Source organism: Mus caroli, chromosome 9, assembly GCF_900094665.2.
Source record: "Mus caroli chromosome 9, CAROLI_EIJ_v1.1, whole genome shotgun sequence".
Taxonomy (NCBI): Eukaryota; Metazoa; Chordata; class Mammalia; order Rodentia; family Muridae; genus Mus; species Mus caroli.
In genome coordinates, this window is record NC_034578.1 from 85816559 (window position 1) to 85830394 (window position 13836).

The following is a 13836-nucleotide window of genomic DNA, read 5'->3' on the forward strand; positions in this document are numbered from 1 at the left end:
TTTTTTTTCCAGTTCTGCCTCAGTCCCAGTTGTTGGAGAAGCAGATGTTGTTGGGGGAATTGAGGATCTCTTCAAAACCATTCTGTGCCTATGCTGCAATAAAGGTCTATCAGGGGNTTTTGTTTTGAAGGCAGTGGGGATAAGCCAGTGTCCAGGGTTGCAGTGGGGATCATGAGGTTGTGCTGTCCCCAAAGCACACTTGGGAGAACTAAGGCAGTGTGGAGACAGTGTGAGTGCTATGAGGTTGAGAAACTGCTGCAAAGTCCCTCTGGGAGCTAACAAGGAATGCCAGCCAGCCATCTTCAAGAAGCAGCCTAGAGGAGAGCAGATTTATCCAAAAGCAGTAGTGAGGGATCAACAGTAGCTGCTGTGCTTGGAGAGGCTGCAAGATGCTTCTTTCAGNCAAGCGACAAATGCCCCCTCAGTCTTGCCTGCCTTGATCTACAACCTCCCATAAGAGGAGTCATCCCTTACTCCATCACTCTCCTCTGCTCTGTGCATTTTTTAATCTTTATTTTATTTTTATTTTTTATGTGTATTAGTGTTTGCCTGTGTGTATGTCTGTGCATTACGTATGTTCAGTGCTTATCAAGGCCAGAAGAGGGCATTGGCTCTCCCGGGATTAAACTTACATACTCTTGGGAGCTACCATGTGGTTGCTGGGAATTGAATGAGGGTCCTCTAGAAGAACAGCCAGTGCTCTTAACTTCTGAAACATCTCTGTGTCCCCTCCTGCTCTGCACACTATAATTGTACTACCACTTACTGGTTTTATTTTTCCATCTCTTACTACCACAAGGTTGCAGAAATATAAGTCTGTTTTGCTCACCACCCTATCCCTAGCACATTAAACAGTGCATGACACTCAAAAAAGTACTATGTGATAGAAAATATTACAAAAAAAAAATACTATAAACAATCAAAGTTCCCAGNCCCATCTGATACAGCTACAACACAAGTCCTGTGCCTAAGATTCGGGGATCATAAAGGAAAGGGGGTGGGAAAATTGTAAGAGCCAGAGGGACAGAAGTTTGCTGTGAGGTTGTCTCCTAGGGATGTCAGAGAAGCCACACCCAGGAAGTCTCATCAACAGGAGCATCTAAACAAGACCTGAACACAGATAACATCAATAGCATGCTGACATGTCATCGGATCTCAACCCTAGACCAAGAACTACAGGCAGCTAAAGCATGCTGAGAACAGGAGAGCAAGTTTTTCTTAGGGAAGAGGCCCTGGATTGGATTGTATACATACAAGTAACATTACATAGACTGAAAAGAAGGTTCTAGTTATACATTTGGTAATATGCATATGCACATACACACCACACACACACCACACACACACACACACACACATACACACATTAACAATTAAAGAAACAGAAACTATGAATTTGAGAGACAAAGTGGGTGGTACCCAAAAAGTGTTGGAGGAAGGAAAAGGAAGGAGACATTTATATGATTATATTTTAATTTCAAAAACTACAGAAGCCGGGTGGTGGTGCCGCACACCTTTAATCCCAGCCCTTGGGAGGCAGAGGCAGGCGGATTTCTGAGTTCGAGGCCAGCCTGNCCTACAACGTGAGTTCCAGGAGAGCCAGGGCTATACAGAGGAACCCTGTCTCAAAAACAAAAACAAAAAACAAAAAAAACAAACAAAAAAAACTACAGAAAAAGAAATACTGTGGAAAGCGATGGTCAGGCATTATGGCATTACGTATGCAGTCCCAGAATTCAGGAGGCTGATGCAGAAGGCCATGAGGTCAAACCTGATTGGAGCTACACGGCAGGACTGTTTTAAAAAAGAGAGAGAGAGAAATACCTATGGAATGAATGAGTGAGTGAGTGAGTGAAGGAATGAATGAATAAATGAAATAAGAATCATGTCTTTGTAGGTCCTGATAAGCCACTTTTAAATTGTGTAAGCTCTGTGTTAGGAGTTAAGTATCTGTTATCTTCAAGGACTCATACGTTGACGCTTTAACCTGCCATATGTTAGTGTGGGAAACAACTAGAATTAGATGAGATGATGAGGGTGTGTAGAGCTCTATAAAGAAGAGGCCCAGGCAGCTTGATGTTGCCCCAAAAGCATTTAGAGGAACGACCACATGAGTGCAAGGAGAAGGTAGCTATCTGTGAGCCGGGAGAGTCCTGAGAAGCCCGAAGGGCCAGCATCTTCACTGGACTTTCCAACCGCTAGAATATGAAGAAAACATCTGGCTGTTGTTTAATCTGCTGATGTATGGAATACACTCATCATAGCAGCTGAAAAAAGCAAGGCACCTCCTGGCCACCTTTAGTTCACACAGAGAAGCTCCACAAATTTTGAGATCCCGGAAACTGGCTCACACTAGCAGGTCTTATTCCCCATAACTACTCCAATAGCTACAAGATGTGGGGCCACNTTTTGGATGACTGTTACTAATGTACCAGGAGCCAGGAAATTGCCTAGTTGTTGCTGGTGGTAGGGAGTAATTACATAGAAAGGATGAAGACAATATAGTCAGCTAAACTCCTCTGATTTCCTGTCCATTTGAGGTTCCTGCTTTGGAAGAACCCAGACTTTCTCAGACAGTGGCTAATGATGGGAAAGTGGACTGGCCCTGGGGGCTAAACAGACCAGAGCTCTGGGGCAGTTTTCCCTACTTGTTGCTATAGCAACAGACTCTAGCTGCAGGTGCCCACCTGTCACCAGTATCAAGGCCAGACTCTGATTGCATCTGAACAGGACNGTTAGTACGGGAACAGAGAAAACAAACACAGAAAGGTCTCATGTGGCTTGAGGAATAGTGGGTCACAGTAATTGAGTCCATGATGTGGGTCTGTTGAGATTCACGCTGATGCCTCTACCCCTGGGTATTATGCAAAGCCCCAAGGCTGCCCTCTTCCAACAACAGAGCAGCCACAAATGCAAAGGGTACCAAAATACCACTGACTGTGCAGTGAAGCAATGGTGGGTACAAGACCAAGGAAGAACCTTCCTGTACCCTTACCCACCAACTTCCACAGCCTCCACTTCTGGGAAAAACAGGGGACTTTAGACAGCTCATCTCCAGATCTGTGACTTACCTTATTGTTCACCACCAAGCTGGGGATGGGAGTGGGAGCTGTGTCCACCNTCTGCTGAAACCATGTGACTCCCTGTCCTTCACCCATAACCTACCCTTTTCTAGCAGTGATGCTATGTCACTTACAGATNGCCAGGTCAGAGATTCAGACTCTATGAATACAGTCACAAACATGGCCTTTGTAAACTTCNTCTTTGATCATTCCTCTCCCTGGGGAGAACTATCTAGCCATCCTTCACAACCGACTGTCACCATCTAGGGTCAGGCCACTTTCTCTTTCATGGTTGAGTTCTTACAGCAGTCTCCTTCATCCCCATTCTTGCCCACCTGTTGGGTCCTGAGTCAACTTGCATCCTAGGACCTATCATAGTTTAGATCTAGAATGCCCCNCGCCAAAGACTTGTGTCTTAAAGGCTTGTCCTCATGCACAGTGTTCAGATGTGGGGCAATTGAGAAGTGACTGGGTCATGAGGGTTCTGACTTCACCAGAGGGCTAGTATACTCATCAATGGGCTTACGATCTGATGAACTACCTTGTAGCCGTATAAACTGAAGCAGGTGGAACCGGATTGAAATGAAGCCCTCAGAGGCATGCCTTAGTTAGGGTTTCAATTGCTGTAAGGAAACACCCTAACCAAAATGCAAGATGGGGAGAAAGGGTCTTCTTTCACTTTTTTCAATATTGCTATTTACTATTNAAGGAAATCAGAACAGGAACTCAAACAGGGCAGGAACCTGGAGGCAGAAGCTGATGTACAAGCCATGAAGAGGTGTTGCTTATTGGCTTGCTATCCTTGACTTGTTCTCCTTGTTTTCTTACAAAACCCGGGANCCACCAGCCCAGAAATGGTACTACCTTCCATGGGCTGGGCCCTCTCCCATTGATCACCAACAGAGANAGTGTCTTACAGCTATATCTCATGGANTCTTTCCTCAGCTGAGGCTCCTTCCTNTTTGATGGCTCTAGCTTGTGTTAAATTGGCACATAAAACAAGCCAATCCAGGAGCTGTATCTTGTCTGTGGCCACTTCCTCTCTACTCTCTGCTTTCTGTTTGCCTTCAGGTGAACAACTTGATTCTACCACACGTTCTTTCCCATGAAGCTTTGTCTTCCCACAATCCCAGAAGCAATAGGACCATGAGCTCAAAGTTTTCTTCCATTAAGTTGATTTTCTTGAGTACTTTGGGCATAAGCAATAGAAAACTAACATGGGGACACATCACATCTTCCATAATCTTGACTCCTCTGCCTCCTGGCCCTACTCAAAACATTTCCCTTCCAGAAAACTCACCTGGAGGTGGTCAGAGAGAAGACAATGTCTTTAACATCCCTCCATTCTCCTCATTTCACTATCTCTGCTAGATTCCCAAACCTTCGCTCCTCCTCTAGGCCAAGACAAGGAAACATATTAACCAAGCAAACATGCCCTGGGTAAACCAGATAGCTCCAGTGATAGACATAGTCATGTATCAGTTCCACCCCATGTGTTGTGTAGATGTTTCCTTCTGATTGAAACATTTCTCCACTGGAGGGAAGGCAGGAGACTCTGGATACTCACGAGTGGCTACAAGTTCTGCTAGCTCCTCCAGGGCTGATTTAAAAAAAAAAAAAGTAAAAAGTAAATACTTTCTGAGAAGAAGAGGCTCTCTTGTGGATCTNCTGTGAGCTGTCTGGGGAGTTCCAATGGTGTAGCTGTCTTGAGGCATNACCCACACACTGTGGTGGGCTTCTTCATAGTGTAGCTGTCTTTGAATAGCTGCTCCTAGAAGTAACTCCATTAAACTCTTGGGTTCACCAAGCTAGACTTGGGTAGAATCTCTATGTTTTATAACCACTACTCTATCTGGAGAGAAGAGATATTTGTTCATGTCTTCCCAGTAAAGAGCACACAACACCCCACTATGTCCAAAGATGTCCTATTTGTTAGCAGTGACATTGCTCATATAACAAAAACCCAATGCATTTATTTACCTCACATAAGCCTGGAGGTGGGCTTAATTATTAAGTGGGCAGTTGTTGAATATTAGACCACACTTGCCCTATTTCCTTCCTACCCTTATCAGCTGAAGATACTCAAGAAACCCACACAGTCCCCAATGTCACATACAGACCAGTGAACATGCAGCGGTAGAAAATAATTCTCCCCTTTTCAGAGCAAGAAACTCTTCTCCAGAATTTGATTGACTTCCTCTCGAATCTAATTGGCTAAAATTGCCTCCCATGCCCACCTCTAAACCAGTCACTGGCAAGAAACATCAAGTTCCATGATTGGCTTAAGCCACAAGAATCACACCTGCTTGACCTAGAACTTATTACACCAAATAAACTAATGTCCTGTACCCCAGGACAAATGATAGCTGTGGGTGGAAAGAAACTCGAGTTAGTTCCAACCAGGTGTAGCCAGAACCTCTCCAAGGCCAGGCACAGAACAGCAGAGTGAGGGAGAAAAGGGACCAGTAGCAGCTAGTCCCTGGGGACATGACTGAAATGGTCCNAACAGAAAGAGAGCAAAGGCAGGATGGTCAGAAGAGAACAAGGAAAACAGATACAAGAGGCATCAGAGAGTNCTGGCAGGGGGCCTTGGAGCTGCTTGGCTGTGGAAGATGTGGAGAACAGATGTGAGGTATGGCTTGAGGCTTTCCAGCTGGGTTGGTTTCATTGGTGTTAACTGAGTGAGGCATATGTATGCTGGGAAACCCAGAGAGGCCATAGACAGGCATGAAGGANGGGTGNCAGGGGTTAGGGTGTCCAGGCCTTTCCATGTTTGTTGGTATCATTTGATCCTCNGAGCAACTCTGCAAGGCTGGCAAGGTGAAGTGTATGGTGACACTCCCATTTTACAGGTGAGGACACTGTCACTGGTACCATGGGCTTTGTGCCCTCTGGGTGTCAGGACCAGGAACTGGAATACAATATGGGTAGCGGCAGAGCTTGGGTCAGGCTGACCCGAGCTAGAATCTCTTTGACCTTTTGTTAGTCTCTGCCCAGAAGAGAGGCAGCTTCATGTTCTGACTTCAAAGTTGAAATTTCTCCTTTCTCCGTGGCTCACAGCAAAGGTTCTTTTGTTGGTCGGTCTCAAAGGGACCAATTTTCTTGCACTATATTTAACTGACATTTTTTGAAGTGTAATAATTGGACATTTTTATTATTTTTCTCAGAGTAAGGAAGGACTTTATAAGTATGACTCAAGTCCAGCAAAATACAGCAGCTAAGAGAGAGAAAAGAGAGGGGAGAGAGGGAAGAGGAGAAGGAGAAAGAGAAGGAGAGAAAAGTGGCAAATTTGACTTTGAAGGAATAAACATTGCAAAGACTCATAAACAAAATCAAAATGCAGCGGAGGAAAATACAGAATTTGCAATTCAAATGCCAAACAAAAAGCTAATTATTCTAATAGATACAGCCCNCTACACATCAATCCGGCAAAATGAAATAAAAGACCCACAAGCAATTAAGAAAATGGGTAAAGAATATGAACCAAGCTTAGTGGAAGAAAATACACAGTTTCTTAATCCATGGAAGTTCTCAGTGTCCAATTAAAAGCACCAACAAAATATATTCTACCTGATAGTGTGTCAAGGGGCAAAAATATGGCTATTGCTTGATGAGAGTAAAAGAAACAGACTCTTATTTAGCTGCTATAAAGGAATGTTGTTACAAATTTATGGAAGAAAAGCAACAATATTAAAATAGGTATCTGCTTTAGTACTCCCAAATTCCATCTCGCCTGCAGAACAGACTTGTATCTCATCACAAAGGCACCAACTCATGTTTCAATATTGTTTGTTAAAAAAAAAAGATTAGACACCACTTGAAAAATCCATCACCTGGAGACTGGCCACTAAATTACTAACCATCCATCTTTTCAAAAGACAAGACAGGAATGATAAAGACTGATTTCCAAGCCTGAATAGCAAAGGCAGAGAAGTCTTTGGAGGAAGGTGCAGTCAGTGCCAGAGAGAGCTACATATGGAGTGGAATTTGCACACAGATGGGAGAATTTTCTGGAAAGATAAATAAGAAACTGGTGGCACGTGTTGCCCCGGGGAGAGAAACTGAGTAACTGAGAACAAGGCACAAGGGAAGATGCTTTCATATGAATCCTTCGCAAATTCTAAAATGTTGGCACTGGATACGTTTATTATATGTTAATATATTAGTTAGAATACAAAATGGAAATTGAACAGTAGACTGAATGGATAAAAGCTATACTTAATGTTGGAAACGGATATTATTAGTTTTCTATGCTACATAGTAAATTATCGCAATTTAGCAGTTTGAAAAGCAAACATTTACCAGCTTGCCCTTTCCGTGGGGCAAGAGTCCAGGCACAGCTGAGCTGGGTTCTGTGTTCTGGGTCTTGCCAGGATGTAATGGAGGTGCCGGCAGGACTGCATTCTTATATGGAGCTTGACTGGGGAGGAGTCCAACTCTAAGTTCACTTGGGTTATTAGCACAATTCATTTCCATGTGGCTATATGGCAGAGGACCCTAGTTTCTTGCCGGGTATTGGCTGGAGGCCACTTGAATTCTGGAAGCTTTCTGTGCTTCCCTGCCATGTGGGAGTCTCCAACAATCTGGTACCTCCAGAAAGCCCAAAAGAGAGAGCCGGCTTCAGTCTGCTAAGATGCTGTCTTATGTAACACTCACTCAACAGAGTGCCAGCGGGCCACCTTTGCCACATCTTAGGGTGAGAAGCAGAACCCAGGCTTCTCCCTCAAAGACCAAGAATGGCAAAGCCATGAANATCATGAGGTAGGNACCACGCTGGATCTCTGTGGTCTCCCTTCTAGCCCTNAGTTGATTNTGTGAGTGGGAGCTGCACACAATAGAGGTGGCAAGCATCCAAAACCTACTGGGAGCAGGGAGGAATAGAATCCACAGTGAGTGTACATTTATTTACACATGGGGGAGGGGAGGACAACTTGCAGGAATTAGTTCTCCCTTCCCACCATGTGGATTTCAAGGACTGAACTCAGGCTGTCATGCTTGGTGGTAAGTACTTCTACTCACTGAGCCACCTCACCATCCTCCTACCAGGGTCTTTTTGTCCAACTGCCCCGCCCCCCCAAAAAAAACCTTCCTCCTTGTTCTCAGTACTCCTTCACTTCTGAAACTATTCCCTGCCCCAGGAAATCTGAACCTCTTCAACAGATGTCCTAAGGTTCCTCCAGCCCTGGCCAACATGGATAACTATGTCCCTGTAAGCCTTACTGGCCATAATTGGATGTGGCCAGAGGGTCACATCCCTTACTTGGAAGCTCACCAGNNGCCTTCTAGAGTCCTTTACAATTCAACCACTGATGGAAGTTTTTTGAGTGGGTCAAGGGTCATGCATTTTGTGATAACCAATAAAAATAGTGTGTATGTTCAAGTGCCCCCATCATCATCATCATCACCACCATCATCATCATCATCATCACCACCACCACCACCACCACAACTACTAGCTATTGATCTCTTCACATACCTGCCTGTTCTATACCCCACAGTAATCCTACTGGACCACCCTCCATTTGGAACCTACATATCTCAGACCCACAAGTTTCACAGCTGTCTAAAGCAACCCAGCCCAGGTAGGGAGATGCAGTTTTCAAGCCCATGCATGAGGATTAAAAGCCCTGTCTTTCCTCCATGTGTCTACCCTTTGCTCAGGAATGCCAAGTCATATGTCAGTTTGACAGAGATTCATGGGGTCTGGGCCTCCTCACATAGGACAACTTGCATCTACAGAAACATGACATTATATTCTCCTTCTGGCACTCTGGAAGGAGAGACTCAAACCATGCATGTCTCTCTGACCCAGACCCTCTCGTCAAACTTCAATGTGGAAAGAAAAGAGAAATTTCTAGGTCAACTCTCAGGGTGCCTTTTCCATCCTGTATCTGTAACAAATGAGCCCTCCAAAGGCATTTGATCCAACTGTATCCTTCAGAACTTAAAACTTCCCTCTCCATACTGTTGTTCTCCAGAGCTATATTAGCTTCTACTTGCTTACTTCCAGGAATGGTGAGCTCATTACTGGATGAGGGCAGCCCAGACAAGCAAGCCCATGCCCTCTCTTATTAGGCTAAATTTAATGACCCAGCCAATAGAGGACTTCTCATTAGGTCAACGTGGTGAGATGAACCTCCAAATAGTTTTATAAATTAGCCTTGGAGAAAAAGCATCACAGAAGCTAAGCCCAAGGAAAATCTGATTATAGCTCCCCACTGAGCCCCTTACTAAATTCATTTGTCCTGCTATATAACACAATACCTAAGGGTGCATGTTTATAGACAACAGAAATATACTGTGCCTAGTTCGAAAAGCCGAAAAGTCAGAAGTCAAGATGTTGGCCTGGTGTCTGATGAGGGTCCTTTTGCTCCATATTCACATGATAGAAGACAGAATGGCAACTGAGCAGATGTTGCAAGGAGCCTCTTTATAAGAGCCTCAGCCCCTTCCATGAGGGCAGAGCCCCATTCATGAGGGCAGAGCCTCATGAATCACTCCTTAAAGGCCCTGCCTCTCAATACAATCCCATTAACCAGTAAATCCAATACTTCAATTTGGGAAGGGACATTGGTGAGTGGCTATTTCCTCTAGTGAGGCCGTTTGACTGAGAGATGTCCTCCACAGTCTCAGATGTTTGAACACTTAGTCCCCAGTTAGTGGCGCTGTGTGTGGGGATATATACAGTTTTGCTGGAGGAAGAGAGTTATTGCAGGCAGGCTTTGAGCACTNATAGCTTCACCCCACTTCCAGCTCCCTATCTCTGATCTCTACGTACGGATGGAGATGTGATCTCTCCGATTCCTGAGCCTACCTCCATCTCTCCCACTAACGCCAAGCATCTGATCTCTCTGGAACTGTAAACTAAAATAAACTCTTACTTCCGTAAGTTCCTCTTTGTCATTTTATCACAGCCACAGAAAAAGTAGCTAATTCATCCTGGTCGGGTCAGTGCCATCTTGAATTGGATCATTGACTTGAAACCCTCACAGATGAAACCCTCATTTGCTCACTTGCCAGTTGGGACTAACGGTACTCCTCATGGAAGGAAGCAGAGGCTCACAAGGCACCTCTTTCCACCCAAGATATAACAGAGGTATTTTTGAGGTACCAGAGGTTCTTCAGTGATNCAACTGCCTACAGGTTACACAGCAGATTCTAGAGATGATGCAATTGTAAGTTTTCATCCATGCAGGAATGGGACTGCATTTCAGGAGTGTAGATACCCGAGAGTCACTCATGTTCCTGTATGTAATCTCAACAAACTCATTGCCTCACCAAACTCGACTTATATGGAATCATTTCTTTTGTTGGTGTCTTGCCTGGAGTCAATGGACTTTCTGTGTGTCTCCTCAGGCAAAAGAAAGCAACAGACATATTCAATCACAAATATCCTTGTGTTTCCCCCACCCCAGGATGATGATCAATCCCCAAAGCATCATCTTTTAACCATCACCATCAAAAGGCCCCAATGTCTGGAGTCACACCTATCTCCTATCACATCCTACCTGCTACTCACTCCTGTGAATACCAGCCTAATGCCATAGCTGCTCTTCTAAAAGACCCTTTGTACTCCTCATCTTTCCTTCTCGTGCCTCTTTACATATGGTGGCTCTGTTTAGCTGTCAACTCNGCTGAACATTTCCTTCTGGGTCCCAAGCAAGCTTCGTCCCCAACCCCCGCCACCTCCACCCAGCTCTCCTGGTNCTCTTTGTTAGGTAGCTTCCAGGTTCCAAGCACCTATTACTCATTCGTCACCTTGGGCAAATATCAGCTCTAGCTTTTATTAATAGCCCTTAGAGGAAAATGTTGTCCATTTTAAAGGAGAGGAGGAGAGAGATGGAGACTTGAAGCTGCCACATGGGCCAGGACCACAGAGAAGCAGAGGGATCGAGGGTTCAAATTCAGGCCCGCCTTTGTGTGTGATAGAGGTGGAGGGTGTGCGTGTATGTGTGCTCTCATGTGTGTATACCTGCATGTGGAGACCAGAACTCAATGTCAAGTGTCTTCCTCTAGGATTACCCACCTTAAATTTGACATGGGTTCTCTCACAGAACCTGGAGCTTATGAATTCAAAATCACCTGGAAACTAGCTACAATGAGTGATCCTCCTGTCTCCACCCCCTCGATGTTAGGAAGACAGGTATGTAATCCTAATTACTATTGGAAACCACCATGCCCGGCTTTTTATACTGGTCTTGAGGCTCTAAACTCGGTTCCTCGGACTTGCGTGGGAAGCACACAATTTGAGGAATTCTGTTGTGGCAGAGCCTCTCTGGGCCAGACTTTGGCCTTATTTTGTATTACCAGCGAGCGTTCACCTTCACGAATGACAATTTTCAAAACCCCAGCCAGTCTTTCTTTTCCTAGCACTCTTTGATTTCTTTTTTTTTTTTATTCCACTCCTTTAAATGCTGGTTGTGAACCACTGAATTGATTTCATGACCTGACGGATAGAAAGTTCCAGGTGCTTGCTTTGGCAGCTCCTNCACTGACACACAAACATACCCTCTGGGTCCCCACTCCGGACTTCCACTAAGCCAATCATCTGTCCTGGCCTTGAAAAATAACAGATACCCTGAAACCAGCAGATAAGACCTCTAGGGCTCATAAGATCCCACGGTCAATCCATTCCTCCTCGTGCTAAATTCAAAGGACAGCCGAAGCTTCCAGAAGACAGCTCTGAACCGACCCTGCTTTGAGCAAGCCGTTGGTCAGTAGGTCTGAGGCAGCTGTTGCCATGGCTCAGTCAGAGAGTTGCCACAGTCACCAGTCACCAGTCACCGGTCACTGGTCACCGTGCAGCCCAAACCTAGGCACAGAGTGTAACTGTCAACTTCCTAGCTGCGTATGCCTCCCTCTACACCCNAGGAGCTGTAGGACAGGGCAACTGGACAGCAATAGGTAGGTGTATTTCATCAGCCCTGGATTTTACCTTTGACTAAACACAAGCTGAGCTCACTAAGACACTAGATTCTAAATTTAGCAGCAAACCCTGAGAAACTGGTGCATTTGCCCCCAGCGCCTGCGGCAAGGCTGGCTGTGAGGAGCTTGCTCCATTTCAGCCTATGGTCTATCCTGATGTACAGGAGTCCTGCTGACTCGCCCAGTACTGCAGGCTGGCAGGGAGGTGCAACAGCGACCCTCCTCTGCTGTGCTGCTGGGAAAGGTGGCTGAAAAACTTCTTGGGGAGCTCACTTCTCGTGGTCTGATAGTACNCCCAACTCAGCTCTATAACCACACGGCTCTACAGAGGTGGCTTCCACCCCCTACTTCATCTGATCCTCCTGNCCTGAGGGGCTACTCCCAGAGTTGGGTAAAAATCACCCATGAAAGCATTTCTTCTATGAGTGAACCCTGAATACTTGCACACTCTTGAGTAACTCACTGGATTCTGGAGTCCTTGAATCAACTCCCTTAACCCACACAGATGTCCTGTGAAATGGGCACCATAGTGAGCCCACTTAACCTTGCAGCAGAATGATTTGCTGGGGTAGGTACAATACCAGCCCACACCATATACCTCTGTATGTGTCCAGGGACTCTCACCTGAGCCTTGACTACTATACATGGGATTTGGACCACCACCCCCCCCCCAATAACTCCATCTGTTAACAGCATGAGTTTCCCACAGCCTGCGAGACACAGCCTGGTTGGGACAGAGCTCCAGATCCAAGATTTCTTGCTAGCTCTGTGGACCTGGGCAGGTGATCTTGTCCCTCTGAGTCTCAGTTTCCCGCAGAAAGAAAGGGGAAGGGTTTTACAAATTTGGCCGAGAGGNCCTCCCTTTCCAACCACCTCCCCCACACCCCAACCTCGCCCCCAATCCTATCCCTTTCCTGGACAGGAAAGTGATGCTGGCAGCCATTTTGTGGCTGATGCTAATTGTCATTTAACTCCTTAGGGTAGAGCCCACAGTTACTCCTCCCTCTAAGTCCCTCTTTAGCTTCCTCATTTTCTGGGCCATGTCCATTATTCAGNTCCACTTCTGAGTCATATCTATTATTTAGCACCACCACTGGGCATCAGCTTCTTCTTTAAGACACCATATTGTCAAGGTTGGCAAGAGCAGACAGTTTTCAGCCATCTCTCTCTGATTTCCAACTAGAGTAACCATAACATCCATAACATCCTGGAATTTCCCCAGATTTACCTGGAATTTCCCCAATTTTAAAACCATAAGTCTTGAATCTCAGATACTCTTTNAGCTCTGAGCAAACAGGCATGGAGTTAGCTGATCACTCTGTTCCAATTTGTGTTTACTGACTCTGGGTGATTCCTCCTCTCTACTTTTCATGTTACCCCCTTCTCAGCTGCATACTCAGTGGAATTCAAGACCCAGGATCAGATGCAAAGAAGTAGCAGGGACCATTCAGCCAGCCCCGTATTGAGAAGTCAGCTCTCTACAGGGAATGTCAGGTAGGTAAGTAGTAAGATAAATGCTAGAGAGATATATGAATTAATGATAGATAAATAGATATATAGATAGATACATAAACACAGATATATCATAAATACATAATGATAGATAAATAGATATATAGATAGATACATAAATAGATATATAGATAAATACATAAATCTATGTATATATAGATAGATACATAGAGAGATATATAGATAGATACATAGATACATAGATTGATATATAGATAGATTGATACATAGACAAATAGATGACAGACACATGGATAGTTACATAGATACATAGATAACAGACACATGGATAGTTACATAGATACATAGATAACAGACACATGGATAGTTACATAGA

At 44.9% G+C, this 13836-nt stretch overlaps 1 long non-coding RNA gene across 1 annotated transcript in view; it reads left to right on the plus strand.

Moving 5' to 3' along the window:
* Nucleotides 1-13836, plus strand: part of LOC110301042 — a 33133-nt gene that overhangs the window by 17157 nt on the left and 2140 nt on the right. The window contains exon 4 of the long non-coding RNA XR_002378663.1: nucleotides 13376-13485. This is a non-coding gene — a long non-coding RNA (uncharacterized LOC110301042). The remainder of the gene's footprint in view (nucleotides 1-13375; nucleotides 13486-13836) is intronic.